General features: G+C 66.9%; 1 protein-coding gene across 1 annotated transcript in view; it reads right to left on the bottom strand.

Moving 5' to 3' along the window:
• SND1 (staphylococcal nuclease and tudor domain containing 1) overlaps nucleotides 1-15,703 on the bottom strand; it is a 146,443-nt gene that overhangs the window by 22,004 nt on the left and 108,736 nt on the right. The window lies entirely within an intron of this gene.

Below are 15,703 nucleotides of genomic sequence, written 5' to 3' on the forward strand. Positions count from 1 at the left end.
GTGCTGGGCGTGCGTGGGGGGGGCCGGTGCGGCGGCGGGCAGGGGGCGAGGAGCGGGTGCCCCCCGCTCTGCTCCGCGCCCCCTTTCCACACTGCACCACATCCTGCAGGCCCCGGCGTGCGCCGCCGCACCGGGCACCGGCACCGGCACCGGCACCGGCGGCAGAGGGCTAAGGCTCCTGGGGGGCCGGGGGGGCCTCCCCCCCCCGCTGGGAGACCTGACATATGATTGTAGACCACCTTCAGCGACACGCTGCGGTTTTTAGTCCTTTATTTTTATTTCTTCTGGGGGGGGTGTGGTGTATTTTTTTCCCCCACCCCCCCCCCATTTCCCTTCCCTAGGTGGGGGTGAGGATTGGGGGGTGTTCCCCCCCCCCCCCCAAGTCCACCCCAAGGGCTTCTCATGGAATAGGGAGGGGGTGTCAGGAGAATTTAAGGGCTCGGGGGGCTCGGCCTGGCGATGGGAGGGGGCCGGGGGGGGCCACCAGCATCCGAGGTGGCCGCCGAGGGCGGGGGTCCCAGCGGGGACAACAAGTGCCTCGTGGGGGTTCCCAAGGAGGGGGGGGGTCCGGGAGGGGGGGGGACAGGCAGGGCCAGCCAGTGGGGGGGGGGTCCTCCCCGGCCGCTCGGGCACTGGAACTACTTTAATTTCTTATTTTAGCTTTAAAATTTACCGGAGGGTGTCAAATCCGAACTACAATTGGGGTTGGGGGTGGGGGGGCGTGGTGGGGGGGGTGGGGGGCGTCGGGAAGTTCTCTCTATATCTATATCTCTCTATATAAACGCCGGAACGGTCTGACTGTACTCTGAGACCCGAACGAACCACCACGACGACTAAAAAAAAAAAAAAACCAACAAAAAAAAACCATAAAAAAAAACAAGTGTATTTTTGTATTTTAATAAATATTGTTCAAAATTTGTAATGCCGTGTCCCTGAGGGGTTAAAGCGGCGGGTTGCGAAGGGGGGGGCTGCTGCCACGACCCCCCACCCCGGCAGGCAGCGGCCTGAAAGGGTTTCTGTTGCTGCCTTTTTTTCTTTTTTTTTTGGTCTTTCCAGCAGTAAAAAGCTTCCAAAAAAAGAAAAAAAAAAATCGCGGAGGGGGAAGCGGGGAGGCAAGTGGAGGGAGGAGGCGGGGGGCGACGCGAATTGGGGGCGGGGGAGGGGGAAATGTGCTTGGGTGGGGGGGGGGGGTAAGGAGCTTTGGCCCCCCCCCCCCCCCCCCGAGTTGTGGGCATCCGAGCGGCTGCGCCGGGACCCCCGGCATCGCGGCGGGCACCCGGGTAGAGATGCCGGTGCATCCCCACCCCCACCCCCGGGACCCCCCCCAGGGGTTGTGGTGGGGGTGGGGGGGGCAGGGTTGTTACCCCTCTGATTTATGGCTGGAAAACCTTAATTCGCCATTAAAGGAGGGAGCGGGCGCCGAGGAGGGAGGGTAACGCCGGGGATGAATCACCGGCAGCGGGACCCGGCGCTCCAAGATGGTCGGGCAGGGGGACGGAGGCCGGCCCCGGCACCGCGGTGGGGACACCGGGACCCCCCCGACTCCACCGGGACCCCCGACTCCGCGGGGTCCCTGGGCTGCGCCGGGACACGGGGACCCCCAACCACGCGAGCTCACCCCCGCCTCCGTGGGGACCCCCGGGCGCTGGCGGCAGGGACGTGGGGTGCCCCGCGTGCTGGTGGCGGGGAGGCGGGGACCCCCGGGGGGGGCAGCGGGGTCCCCGAGGTGCCACCCCCCACCCCCCACCCCAGCCCTTGCGGCAGCGCGGGGTGACGGTGCCCGCCGGCGGCCCCGGGGCCACCCCTGTGCCGTCGCTGCGGCCGCGGGCTCCCTCCGGCACCGGCGACGGAACCGGCGCCCCCCGGGGGACCCCATCGCCCAGCCCGGGGATGCCGAGGGGAGGAGACCCCCCCCCAACACCCCGCTTCACCGGGCTCCCGCGCCGGGACCGAGCCGCCGCGCAGCGCCCAGCCGCCGCAGCGCTGTCGCGGTTATCGCGGCGGGAGCTTCACGTCGGGATTTTAAGGGATTTTTTCTTTTAAGCTCTTGGGTTTTGGTTGGTTTTTGGTTTTTTTTTTTTTTTGTGAAATCCGGGAAGGTTTCTATCAAAACGTATGTCTGGTTTTCTCTTTATTACCGGCTTTTATCACTCCGGCTGATCTGCCAATGCAAACACCGCTCTCCTCTTCCTCACGGCGGGCAGAGCTCTCCCACCCAGCCCCGGCTTTGCTGGGGGGGGCCTTCCTCCCCGCCGGCACCTCCGCACTCCTCCTCCTCCTCCTCGCCGCGCCAGCCTCCGGCCGGGCAAACATCCCACGCGAGCCTTTAGTTCGGCAGCGAGGCAGGAGGGGATGAAGGGCTTTAAGTGACACCTTGATTTTTATTTAAGCACTTAGCTTTAATTCTAGCCTTAAATTAGAGCGCCCGAGTCAATCACCTTCCTGCTGCTATCAAAAATGGCTGGAGGGGAGCGTGGGGGGCGTGGGGGGGGCTCTGCGGCGGGCACGGAGGGGCTGCGGGTGGCCAGGGCATGTGTGGGACCAGCGGGGGGCTGTGGGGAGACGGGGGGCTGCGGGATGATGCGACGGAGGGGTTGCAGCGTGATCGGGGGGGCTGCGGGGTGATCCGGGGGGTTGCAGCGTGATCAGGGGTGTTGCAGTGTGATCGATGCGAGGGGCCACGGTGTGATGCAATGGGGGGTTGCAGCGCGATCAGCGTAAGGGGGCTGCGGTGCGAGCAGAGGGGCTGCAGGGCAATCGGGGGGCTGTGGTGGGATCAGTGCGAGGGGTTGCAATGCGGTGGGGTGGCGGGCTGCAGCGTGAACAGGGGGGCTGCAGTGTGACCAGTGTGAGGGGTTGCAATGCCATCGGGGGGCTGCAGTGCTATCAAGGGCCTGCAGCATGCTCGGGGGCTGCAGTGCAATGGGGCAGAGGAGCTGCAGCTTGCTCGGGGGCTGCAGTGTGATGCGGTAGAGGGCCTGCAGCATGCTCGGGGGGGCTGCGCTGTGCTTGGAGGGGCTGCAGTGTGATGGGGTAGAGGGGCCGCAGCATGCTTGGGGGGCTGCAGTGTGCTCGGGGGAGGCTGCAGTGTGCTCAGGGGCCTGCACTGTGCTTAGGGGGCTGCAGTGTGATGGGGGAGCAGGGCTGCAGCATGCTCAGGGGGCTGCAGTGCAATGGGGTAGAGGGGCTGCAGCGTGCCTGGGGGGCCGCAGCATGCTCGGGGAGCCTGCGCCGTGCTTGGGGACTGCAGTGCGATGGGGTAGAGGGGCTGCAGTGTGCTCGGGGGGCCGCAGCATGCTCGGGGGAGGCCGGGGCAGGGCCACAGCACCGGAGCTGGCCGGTCCCTGCTCCCAGCGCTGGGAAACTTTCCCGCCCGAGTCTCCCACCGTCTCCGCGGGCAGGGGTCTGGCAGAGCGGGCAGGGGGCCGCGAGCGGAGGTCACGGGCTGCAGGGACAGAGGGGAAAGCCGCCACTGCCAGGCGAGGGACAGACGGCCGTCCGGCCGTCCAGCCGTCCGGCTGAGGGCGGGTGGGTATTTGCAGGCAGTCCCGTGCGAATGCCTTCGTCACCGGCTTTGCAGAGCCATGCGAAAAACGGAGCGACAGGAATATAAAAGCCTTTCATTGGCGGCTCTGGCGGCGATGCCAGGCACGGGGCCCCCCCTCGCACACACGCCATCCGCCCGCCGCCCACCCCTCCCGCTTTTTTTGGGGGGGGAACGGGAGATTTCAGCTGCCGGAGATGCTTCGCCGCTCAGCGACAGCCAGCCCGGCCGGCAAGGGCACGCCGGCCCCCCGCACAGGCGGCAGCGGGCAGGGCTGCGGGGGGCTGGCAGGGCCGGGGGTGCCCCACGCCGAACCCCGCCAGCGTCCGGGTACTCCCTGCAAACCGCCCCACGGCTGCCCCATGGCTGCCCCACGGTGGGTTCCCCGTCCCGGCAGGTTTAATGAGGAAAACACCCCGGCGGGGAGCGGGGGCCGCGCAGCTGCAGCATCCCGTGATTAAAACCTATAGGCTTGTTAAGGATAATTTCTATGGCAACCTCCTCGGCGGGGACCGGCCTCTACGCTGGCACGTGCCAGAGGGTGCCGGTGGCTTTGCCGGCACCCCAAGAGCCCTGTGGGGCACCCCACGGCGCATCCCCGGCACCGCTGCGGCCGGGGGGTCCCTGCTGGTTCCCCCGGCTGGGGTGGGTGCGGGGTTGGGGTGCTCGGCTGGCGGTGGGGGATGGTGACCCGATGCCGGGGCCTTTTCTTGCCGTGCCGGCACATGGCAGCGGCAGGTTTCGGTAAGAGCAGCTCGGTAATTAGCTGCCTTGCTTGGGAAAAGGCAAATATTTACTAAATAAGTATATGCACTTTGAGGGAAAAAAGCAAATGTCACAGCAGCTGCCGAGAACCCCCCGCGGCGGTGGCACTGGGGTGGGGGCAACGCTCCCCGCTGCGGCTTGGGGACGCGGTGGGACACGTGGGAGGGTCAGCGGAGCCTCCTGCCAGCACCGAGCGTGGGGCATCCACCCCTTGGGCGTTGCACGGGGCTCCACGGTGGCACCCCCAGAGGGGGGGTCCCCGCCCCGGTGTCACCGGCACCGTGCCACAGGCAGCTGTGCCAGCGGCCGTTGCGGCGGCGCGGGGTCCCAGCCGCTCGGCACCCAACCTGACGTGGGGGTCCCCTTAATTATTCTTATCGCTGCGGATACTTTTGGCTCCGGTGCTGCGGACGGGTGGGGGGTTATTTTTGTTGTTGTTTTGCAGCCCGGTGGGTTTACGGCGGCAGCGTGCTGTAACACCGCCTCGGACCGGTGCTCTCGGGAGCGGGGCGATACGCTGGCGCGCAGATTTAACGACCGGTAATTTAAGGCTTGATTCATCAAAAAAACCCACATTGAATTTCGAGAAATTCCACACACGGGGCAATTTTCCAGCAGTCCCGCAGGACCGGGCGGCTCCTGCCGTGATGGGTGCGGCGGCCACCACGGCATTGCCGGGGTGCCGAGAGGGAGATAACCACCCCCCGCATCGCCCACCGGGGCTGGGGTGGGCACCCTGGCGTGGGGGTCCCGCTGCTGCCGGATTAGCCGAGCGCAGGGCCGTGAGGCATCGATCCTCCCGGAGCATCGCTGGCAGCACCGCGGCCGCTGCCAGCCCCAACCCAAAACGAGCCAGGGTGGGTTAGTCACCATCCCGCTGGCTTCACCTGGCTGGTGAGTCAGCAGCAGCGGGAGCTGCTGGGTTAAAAATAGACCCTCAGCCTCCCGGGGTGCGGAAAAATTTGGCTGCTCCCCACCCCGGCGTGGGTGTCCCCCTGCCCAGGCCACTGTGGGAGCCTGCCAGTGCCACCCGTGTCTCCAGACTGTGGCTGCGGGGGGTCTCTGGGGGTACCTGCCCTCCCCGCGGGGCAGAAGGCAGTGGGAGGAGGAGGAAGATCGCGGCTCCGGGGGTGACGGGGACCTGGCACAGGCTCCCCACGGCCGACACGGAGCCCCCCCACGCACGGCACGAGGCGCTCGGCGGGGAGGAGGAGGATGATGAGCAATGGCGGTGGAGGGACGCGGGTGGGCCAAGGGCTGCACCGGCAGCACGGCAGCCCTGGGTGGGTGGACGGACGGACAGACGTCCTTGTCAAGACTAAAAATACCCAGAAGCAAGAAGCTCCCCCGAGCGGCAGCCGTCAGCTCCCCCGGCATGCCACGTGCCGGGCACGCACCGCACCGGGCTCCAACAGGGCCGGTGGGGAAACTGAGGCACGGCAAGCCCCGCTGCAGCCGCTGAGCTCCATCCTGCCTCTGCCCGCTCCTCCCCGGCAGTGCCGCGGGGCTGTGCCGGCGCCGGCCGAGCTGCCGCCACGTGCCAGGCCGCTTTCCTGGTTGTTTGGTTTTTCTTCCCCAAGCCTGAAACCAGCAAGTGCTTTTTTTAAGGGGGGAGAGGATTTTATTTGCTGTCCCCCCCCCTCAGGGTAATTAGGATTGCAGCACTGCCGGGTTGGCATAAACACGCTGCTGCGCCGTCCCCGCTAATCAGCCTTACGGGGTGGAACCTCCTAAATTGGGTTAACGCTGAAGCAGGTCAGGAGGATGGCACGGTGCCGCTGGCGGTGGGACCCCCCCCCCCCGCTCCCATGCGGGGTCCCCCAGGGCTCCGAAAACCCATCGGGACGGAGCCCTGAGCGTTCGGGTCGGGGTTCAGGGTGCCGGCGCGGCGCGACCGCGGCTCTCAAGCTCCGCCACAACGTCCCCCGGCAGCATCCGCGTGGCCTCCTCGCCGCGGCCACGTGCCGGCCGCCACGGCCCGGCTCCCGGAGGTGGAGCGCATCAGTGCCGGGCGAGCGGCCCCCGCGTCACGCCGGTACTGCCCGGCGGGACCCCGTGTGCAGCTGGTGCCGTGTAGACGCAAAATAGTCTGCACCTTGGGGAGAGCCGGCAGCCCGGCCGATGTAATTAAATCAGGCACCTTGTCAAAATCAGGCTGCTCATTTGCACAACGCGAGCACGAAGGGGGGAAGGGGTGGGACGGGGCTCCGGCAACCTCCGCGGCGCTGCCTTGGCGCAGCCGCCGAGCTCTCCCGTCCAACGCCCGGCGCCCCGGAGCACCACGGTCCTGTCCCATGCCACCCTCCGCGCACCCTCTGTCCCCATCCCCAGGAGGTGACGGCACTGGCACGGCCGCGGCATGGCCGCCCCGTGGGCCGTGGCAACCCGCCGGCACCGCGGCACCCAAAGGCAAGAGCCGTCGCAGCGGCTCTGGCATCACCGAGGGGGTTTTTCAACGGCTTCCACCGCCCAGAGTGACACCTTCCTATGACGGCGGGGGGGGTGCCTCCGTGGGGGGGGAGCATCGCACCTCGGCAAGAGGCAGGTTTTTGCCCACGGTTCCATAAGCGGTGCCGTCGGCGGGATGCTGTCCCCAGGGAGCCTGGCGGCAGCCGGGGGATGCTTGGGGGGGTGCTCGGGGGGTGCTCGGGGGGATGCTCTCCCACTCTTCGGTCCGTGGTCTCCAGCCTCATTCTTTCTCGAAGGCTCCGTCAAGGAGACGGGCGTTAAAACCCGCTGGCAAAGGCTCGTTTAGTCCCTAACGAGCCCTGCCAGCACCCGGCCAGAGCCGCGTCTCCCGGAGGGCTCCCGCGTCCCTGGGAGGAGCTCGGCAGAGCCCAAGGCCGGCAGGGACCATTACCGGCTCCACCGCACGTGGCAGGCAGCGCCGAGGGGCAGGCAGGGACGCAGGCAGGGAAGGAGGGAGGCAAGGACACAGACAGGCAGCAGGGGGGAGGCAGGCAGGCAGGGATGCAGGCAGGGATGCAGGCCGTCGGCAGGGGAGGCAGGGATGCAGGCAGGGATGCAGGCAGGGGTGTAGGCCGCCGGCGGGGGAGGCAGGGATGCAGGGGGGAGGCAGAGATGCAGGCAGGCATGCAGGGGGGAGGCAGGGATGCAGGCAGGAATGCAGGCAGGAATGCAGGCAGGCAGGCAGGGAGGCAGGGATGCAGGCAGGGATGCAGGCAGGCAGGGAGGCAGGGATGCAGGCAGGGATGCAGGCAGGCAGGCAGGGAGGCAGGGATGCAGGCAGGGATGCAGGCAGGGATGCAGGCAGGCAGGCAGGGAGGCAGGGATGCAGGCAGGGATGCAGGCAGGGATGCAGGCAGGCAGGGAGGCAGGGAGGCAGGGATGCAGGCAGGGAGGCAGGCAGGCAGGGAGGCAGGGATGCAGGCAGGGATGCAGGCAGGGATGCAGGCAGGCAGGCAGCGGGGGAGGGTCTCTGCCTGCTCCGCAGAGCAGCGCCTGCCCCTTCCCAGCTCCGCTCAGAGCAGCGGCCTCCAGGGCTCCCACAAACTGCTGACACAGCAGCTGGAGCCTCTCGTTAAAACCATCACGATAAAGGAAAAATGGGGGCTACAAGGCAATGAAGAAGGGACCAAAACCCCCCCCGTAGGGGTTGGGTTGCTCAGACCCCCTGTCCTGGCGAGATTGAGAAAGCCGGTATCAAGATGCTGGTGGTGGGATTTGCAATTCCCTGTGGGGTAAAGCTGCGTGGCGGGGTGCCGGGGGGGGTAGAGCTGGCACCACAGCGAGGATTTTGTGAGAGCTGCCCGAGCGCTGCCCAACGCTTTTCTTTCCATCAGCGAGGGGAGGGGTGACACCCCCCCGCCCCCAGGCTCCAGCTGGACCCCTACAGTCTGGGGGAAAACAGCGATTCCTTGCCCCAAAGCAGGGATATGGAGGAGGAGGGCTGGGGCGGGCAGGAGGGGACCCCCATCCCAGGGTGTTCGGGCGGCTGCTGCACCCCTGCGGGAGGGGTGTCCTGCCCCGGCGGGTGCTGGGTACTGGTAGTGGGGAAGGGCCAAGCCCCCTGGGCACGCAGCCGCCCACCCCAAGCCACCAGCGGTCGTTAAGCCCCATCATCGCCCGCTAATAACGAAGTGGGCTGCCTGCGGCGTCGGCGGCTGCGTGCCCAACATGCCCCCGGGTGCCGTAAAGGAATAAATCCGCTATTCCGTGTAATGGATTGTATATAATGACTTGGAGAGGTCAGCGAGGGGAGCAGTATCCTTAACAGCAGGGAATAATTCCCTTCCTCTTCTCAGCCAGGTCCCCAGCACCAGCCCCGGGAAGTCTCGGCCGAGCCGCATGCCGTGCCAGAGCAGCGCCGGCTCATCCGGCACCACCGTCCCAGGGTCGCGTTGCTGGCAGAGCCGAGCTTTCCACCCCACGGTTCTCATGGGCGTCAGTGCTCGGGGCATCTCCCGCGTGCCTGCAAAGCACCGGCGCTGCGCTGGCATGGCACGGCACCGTTCGGTGCCGGCACGGTGCGGCTCGGTGCCGGCACGGCTTTCCACCCCGCTCCGGAGAGCGGGGACGGCGGCGGCAGGTACCGCGCCATCACGCCGCCGCGGCCTGGGGAGGCCACGGGAACATGCCGGCGGTGACCGAGCGCCGTGCCGGCCCCGACACATCGCCTGCACACCCGCCACGCGTTTGGGGACAGGGTGCGAACAGGCTCCTTGCCGAGGAGCAAACTCCCCCTCCTCGGAGCTCGGAGCCAGGTCCGGGATGTCACCTCCTGTCCCTGTCCCCCCGCTTCTTGCTTTAAAACCTCCCGTTTGAAGTGCACAAGTGAAAGAGGTGAGGAATAAAAAGGGGAATAAATATAAAAGGCTCCTTTCTGCTCAGTTCCTGGAGGACTCGAGCATTTAGCCGAGGAGTTTAAAATCCTGCTGACCCGGCACGCGCCGGCAGCCGGGATTACGGTGAGGAAACCTTCAAAGGGCCGGAGGGGCTGGGGGGACGTGGGCAGGGGAAGAGGGTGAGCGGGCAGCGGGTGCTGCCCGTGCCAGGCTGTGCGTGGGGAGGGCGAGCCAAACGCCAGCCCCCGCTCTAAAAATATAGGCCTGACCCTGTTCTAAAATTACCGCTCGGCACCCGCCGCTGGCAGCGAAATCGGCCCCAAGCTGCGGATCCATCAGCGGGAACGGGAATTGCTGCATTGCAACAAGAGCCGGGGGCTGGCAGGGGCTGGGGGGGCTGGCAGGGGCTGGGGGGGCTGGGGGGCCTGGCAGAGGCTCGGGGGGCTGGCAGAGGCTGAGCAGGACTGGCAGGGGTTTGGGGGGGCTGGCAGGGGCTCAGGTGGCTGGCAGGGGTTGGGGGGGCTGGCAGAGGCTGGCAGGGGCTGGGGGGTGGTCTGGCAGGAGCTGAGGGGGTCTGGCAGGGTTTGGGGGGTGCTGGTGCAGGCAGTGGAGAGCACCCAATGTCCTGGGGCACAGGGGACATTTTGGGCCCATTTCCCATGATTACGGCACCTGGGGGGTTTTGTGGGGGGGGGGCGATGGGGGGGCTGGAGCTGTGGCTCCCCACCCCCACCCCACCGGGCAGCCCCCACAGCGGTGATGGTGACGCAGGGATGGATGGGCAGAAGATGGGGGATGTCCCCATCATCCGGTTGCCATGGAAACTGAAGGGAATCACCTTCCAGAGAACCTCCAAGCAAAACCCCGGGACACCCCCCCAACACCCCCACACTCCAGGAAAGCAGCAGGGACACAGACGAGGAAAGCGCCCACCCCTGCACCCCAGGAGGGGGCTGCCACCCTGTCCCCATGCACCCCAGGAGGGGGCTGCCACCCCGTCCCCATGCACCCCAGGAGGGGGCTGCCATGGTTTCAGAGCCCCACCGTGCCTGGGGACACCTGGGAACGTGGGTGGGCACCAAAGCCAAGCCGGGGTGGCAGCACCGAGCGGGACGAGGGGACGCCATGGTGGGAGCCACCCGGAGCGAATCCGAAATGAAGGTGCCCATCACCCACTCCCCTCCCCGGCAGCACCCTGGGATCGCAGCGCCTTAATCCTCCTCGGGGGAGATTTTTTAAAATTTATTCAAGCCACCCTATTTAGCCGCCGTCCTCAGAGGAGGGATTAAGCTGCCGCAGTCTCCGGGCACTTGGCTGCTGCGCCCTGCAGGAACCGTGGAATTTGGGGGTTCCTCCAGCCAACGGCCCCAGGCAGAGGGGTACAGGCAGACCCTTGCCCTGCTGCCAGCCCCGCACTGTGCATACCTCGCCCCGGCTCAGAGAGAAGGGTCTGGGAAATGTCCCCGAGGGCCATTTGCATCCCGACCCCCTGCAGGGGCTCCCACAAAACGCCCCAGGTCCCACCCCAGCTGCACCCCAAAACGCAGAGCCGGCAGCGCGGGGCTCGTCCCTCTCTTGGCCCTGCTGCGGGAGGGCAGCGCCGGCGCCCGACGCCTCTGGGCCGTGCTGTGCCGCCTTTGCGAGCCGCTGATTAAGGCGTGAGCCAAACCAGACCCCTCTGTCCCCCGGGAACCCCGGCAGCGCCTGCCCGGCTCGCGTGAAAAGCAGCAGCGGCAGCAGCGTGGCAGTGGGTGACCCGCAGCCGTGCCCACCGCGCCGGGCAGGCGCCACTGCCCCGGTGCTGCCGGCATCGCCCTGCTCCCGGCCTGGTGACGCTGTGCCCGGTGCCATCGGCCGTGCCCGGAGCAGGATGAGACCCGCAGCAGCCACCACCATGTGCCACGTCCATCCCAGGCTGGGGAGGGTGTCAAAGCTGTCACCGCTGCGGCACCACGGGAGGGGACCATCCCGCCGCCACCACCCCACACCGGGGCTGGGGGCTGCTTTGGGGGACACAGAGCACGGCCCCCACCCCCCCCTCGGTGCTTTCCAGCGCCGAGACCCCGCTCGGCTCAGCCTGGCGAGGCAGCAGCTGCGGCTTTGTTAGAGCCCCGATCGAAATTCCACGTGCATCGAGGCCAGATGGGGCGAAACACTGAAGGGGTCGACGCAGGAAGGAGAAACGCAGCCGGGGAGGCAGCGACGCCGAGGGCGGGGGGCAGGCGCCCGCACTGCCCGCAGCATCCCTTGTGCCCCCCACGGCCAGCCCCGGACCCCAGGGCAGGCGCCCTCCTGAGAGGTCCTGGCTGGGGGGGCTGCGAAAGCCACACCGGCAGATCCGCCCCCCCCCCACCCCGCCGGCGGGCAGGACCCCCTCAAGCGCGGGCAGGCGGGTGAGCGAGGTGATGGGATGTGACAGGGCCTGGCTGGTGCGGGGCGGTGAGCGCCGGCTGCGCCGCAGCCTCCAGGATGCGCGAAGGGAGCCCAGCGATGCCCCCGGGACGCGGGTCAGCAGTTTACAGCAGCCGACGGCACACCGCAAGAGGCTGAGGAGGGATGGAGATGCCTGCTGTGTCCCTGCGTCCTGGCGTCCCTGTGTCCCTGCATCCCCGTGTCCCTCAGCCACTGTGTTCCTGCATCCCAGTATCCCTGTGTCCCAGTGTCCCTGCATCCTGGTGTCCCAGTGTCCCTGCATCCCTGTGTCCTGGTGTCCCTGTGTCCCCGTGTCCCTCAGCCCCTGTGTCCCCATGTCTCTGCATCCCAGTGTCCCCGTGTCCCCGTGTCTCAGTGTCCCTGCATCCTGGTATCCCAGTGTCCTTGCATCCTGGTGACCCGGTGGCCCTGCATCCCAGTCTCCTGGTGTCCTTGTGGCCTGGTGTCCCTGTGTCCCTGCATCCAATTGTCCCCGCATCCTGGTGTCCCCATATCCCTGCGTCCCTGTGTCCCCGTGTCCCCGTGTCCCTGCATCCCCATGTCCTTGTGTCCCTGTGTTTCTGCATCCTGGCGTCCCTGTGTCCCTGTGTCCCTGCATCTCAATGTTCCAGTGTCCCTGCATCCCAGTGTCCCCATGTTCCTGCATCCCCATGTCCCTGTGTCCCTGTGTCCCTGTGTCCCTGCATCCAACTGTCCCCGCACCCTGGTGTCCCCATGTCCCTGCATCCCGGTGTCCCTGTGTCCCTGCATTCCCATGTCCCTGTGTCCCTGCATCCAATTGTCCCCGCATCCTGGTGTCCCTGCGTCCCTGCATCTCAATGTCCCAGTGTCCCTGCATCCTGGTGTCCCCGTGTCCCTGCATCCTGGTGTCCCTGCATCCCCGTGTCCCCCTGTCCCGGCGCCCACCAACCTGTGGCATTTTGGGTGGGTGCAGGGCCTCGCTTCTCCCGACCCCCTCAGCCGCCTGCATTGCCCCGGTGCCGAGAGGGGCGAGCGGGGCGGGCAGCGCAGCGGGGCCCCGGCAGCCCCGTCCCCCGCTCGAGGCTCGGCAGGAGGAGGAGGAGGAGGAGGCGGCGGCCGGGGAAGCCAGGCCATGGCGCAGAGATGGAGTGTGCACGAGTGGAGAAACCCCTCGCCGCGTCGCTGCTGCCCACACTCTGCCGGGGAGACGGCAGCTCAACTGCCCCAGCTGGCTGCTCCTGCCCCAGCCCCCCATTCCTGCCCCCCCTTTTCCTACCCCAGCCCCCCTATTCCTGCCCCGGCTCCCTGCTCCTGCTCCAGCCCCCCATTCCTGCCCCAGCCCCCCATTCCTGCCCCCCCTTTTCCTACCCCAGCCCCCCTATTCCTGCCCCAGCTCCCTACTCCTGCTCCAGCCCCCCATTCCCGCCCCAGCTCCCCATTCCTGCCCCAGCCCCCCATTCCTGCCCCAGCCCCCCTATTCCCGCCCCAGCCCCCCATTCCTGCCCCAGCCCCTCATTCCTGCCCCAGCCCCCCCTATTCCCGCCCCAGCCCCCCAGGACGGGCCGAGGGAAGGTGCTGCCTCTCCCCATGCAGCCTCTCACAGCACTGCCGCTGGTCTGCACCCCACGCCAGGAGCCCCCCATTCCCTGGGGGGGGGGAGGGGGGAGCTCATTTAGTCACCCTGGTATTTAAACCCCCACCCCAAGCCAAGGGCACCCCGACACCCGGGCGGCAGCCGCGATGCCGGTGGCAGAACCCCCGTGCCAAGCAGCCGCCGGCACCGGCACGGCGGCACCCGCTCACCGCGCCGTGCCGGATCCCACTGTGGACCACCGACGGCTGCGCCTCGACCCGCCGAAGGCCCGAGGGGGGCCGAGCTCCCGCACCGCCGCGGCCACGGCTCATTTAAACGGAGCGAGGAATTACCGGCAGCACCGACGCGAGGGTGTAAATGCAGCCGGGGACAGGGCGGGGTGAGAGTGGGGAAAAGCAGAGTCACCTGTGCATAAATTGCCGAGTTTTACCCTGGCAGCCACTCGGCGAAAGGCTGCGGAGGGCACTTTTATACCCTATATTGAAATTATGAATCACGGCGTAATTGCACGAGATGGATCTCGCGCTCCGGCGACACAGAAGCTTCAATCAGGGAAGTCGCACGAGTTCGGGAATTTTAATATCAAGAGACCTTAATGAGAGCACGATAAATCCGGGGAGGGGGAGGCGGGGAGGGGGGGCTCGCGGCGGATCCCTGCGCGCTCGGCAGCCGATCGGCAGCGCCCCCCAGCCTCGCCCGCCTTCCCCCCGCAGAATTGGCAGCAAAAGCCCAAAGCAGCACCCAAATCTGCCGCCCCGGGGAGCAGCCGGGAGCTGCCCGTCCCTCGTGCCGGGAACGCCGGGCGCGCGGCACGCAGCTCGCCGGGGCCGCCGTGCGTCCCCTCGGCGTCTGCCGCATCCACCGGGCTTCTGCTGGGCAGCCCTGCGCGCCCACCTCATGTCTACTGCTCACCCGCTGCGCTGCTGCTGCTGCGCAGCCCCACAGAGCCGCTGCGCATCCTCTGTGCAACCGCCACCCATCCACCGTGCATCCACTGCACTTCTGCTGTGCGACCCCACACAGCCACCGCACATCCACCATGCTTCTGCTGTGCATCCACCGTGCTTCTGCTGTGCATCCACCGTGCTTCTGCTGTGCATCCACCGTGCATCCACTGCATTTCTGCTGTGCAAATCCACTCAGCCACTGTGCATCCACCATCCATCCGCTGTGCAACCACCATGCTTCTGCTGTGCATCCACCGTGCATCCACCGCATTTCTGCTGTGCAACCCCACACAGCCACCCTGCATCCACCGTGCATTCGCTGTGCAACTGCCACGTGTCCACTGCACTTCTGCTGTGCAACCCCACATAGTCACTGTGCATCCACCGTGCATCCGCTGTGCATCTGCTGTGCATCTGCTGTGCAACTCCACGCAGCCACCATGCATCCTCTGTGCAACCACCACACACACACCATGCATCCACTGCATTTCTGCTGTGCGACCCCACACAGCCACTGTGCATCCACGGTGCATCTGCTGTGCAACCACCATGCATCCACTGCACTTCTGCTGTGCAACTGCCACACATCCACCGTGCATCCGCCGCTGTGCATCCACCATGCTTCTGCTGTGCATCTGCTGTGCTGCTGCTGTGCAACCCCACACAGCCACTGTGCATCCTCTGTGCAACCACCACTCATCCACCGTGCATCTGCCATGCATCTGCTGTCTGTGGCTGTGCAACCCCACACAGCTGCTGTGCATCCTCTGTGCAACCGCCACATATCCACCATCCATCCTCGGTGCATCTGCTGTTCTTCTGCCACCACTTATCCACCATCTATCCGCTCTGCATTGCTGTGCAACTGCTGCGCAACCGCCACACGTCCGCTGTGCACCCATCATGAATCTGCTGTGCAACCCCACACATCCGCCGTGCATCCTCCGTGCAACCACTGCACATCCGCTGTGCATCCTCCGTGCTACCACTGCCCATCTGCCGTGCATCCTCCGTGCAACCACTGCACATCCACTGTGCATCCTCCGTGCAACCACTGCACATCCGCTGTGCATCCTCCGTGCAACCACTGCACATCCACTGTGCATCCTCCGTGCAACCCCACACATCCGCCGTGCATCCTCCGTGCAACCACTGCCCATCCGCTGTGCATCCTCCGTGCAACCACTGCCCATCTGCCGTGCATCCTCCGTGCAACCACTGCCCATCTGCCGTGCATCCGCCCTGCATCCGCCGTGCACCTGCCACACGTCAACCTCGCATCCGCGCCGCTCCCGCCCAGCGTCCGTCGTGCACGGCAGCTCTGCGGGGAGCAAAGCCAAGCACTGCGGAGGACCCGGAGCTGCTCCAACCACCTCAGCACACCCCGTCAGCTCGGATGGCTGCGACCCCGCTGCACCCTGGCACTGCCCCTTCGCATGGGGGGCACGGGGGAAGGCACCCCACAGCGGCGGGTCCCTCCTCATCCTCGAGGCAGCAGCAAAGCTCCCCCCCGGGCTGACGGATGCCCCTGGCACGTCCTGCTTCCTCTGCGCTTTCCTTTTCTGCATCACCTCTCTGCTCGCCTGGCTTCTGCAGCCACCGCCCGCCAGGTGCTTTCTGGGGTCACCGCTCTTGCCCCCCATCCTCCCCAGTC

The sequence above is a fragment of the Phalacrocorax aristotelis genome, chromosome 1 (assembly GCF_949628215.1).
Source record: "Phalacrocorax aristotelis chromosome 1, bGulAri2.1, whole genome shotgun sequence".
In the NCBI taxonomy this organism is placed as follows: Eukaryota; Metazoa; Chordata; class Aves; order Suliformes; family Phalacrocoracidae; genus Phalacrocorax; species Phalacrocorax aristotelis.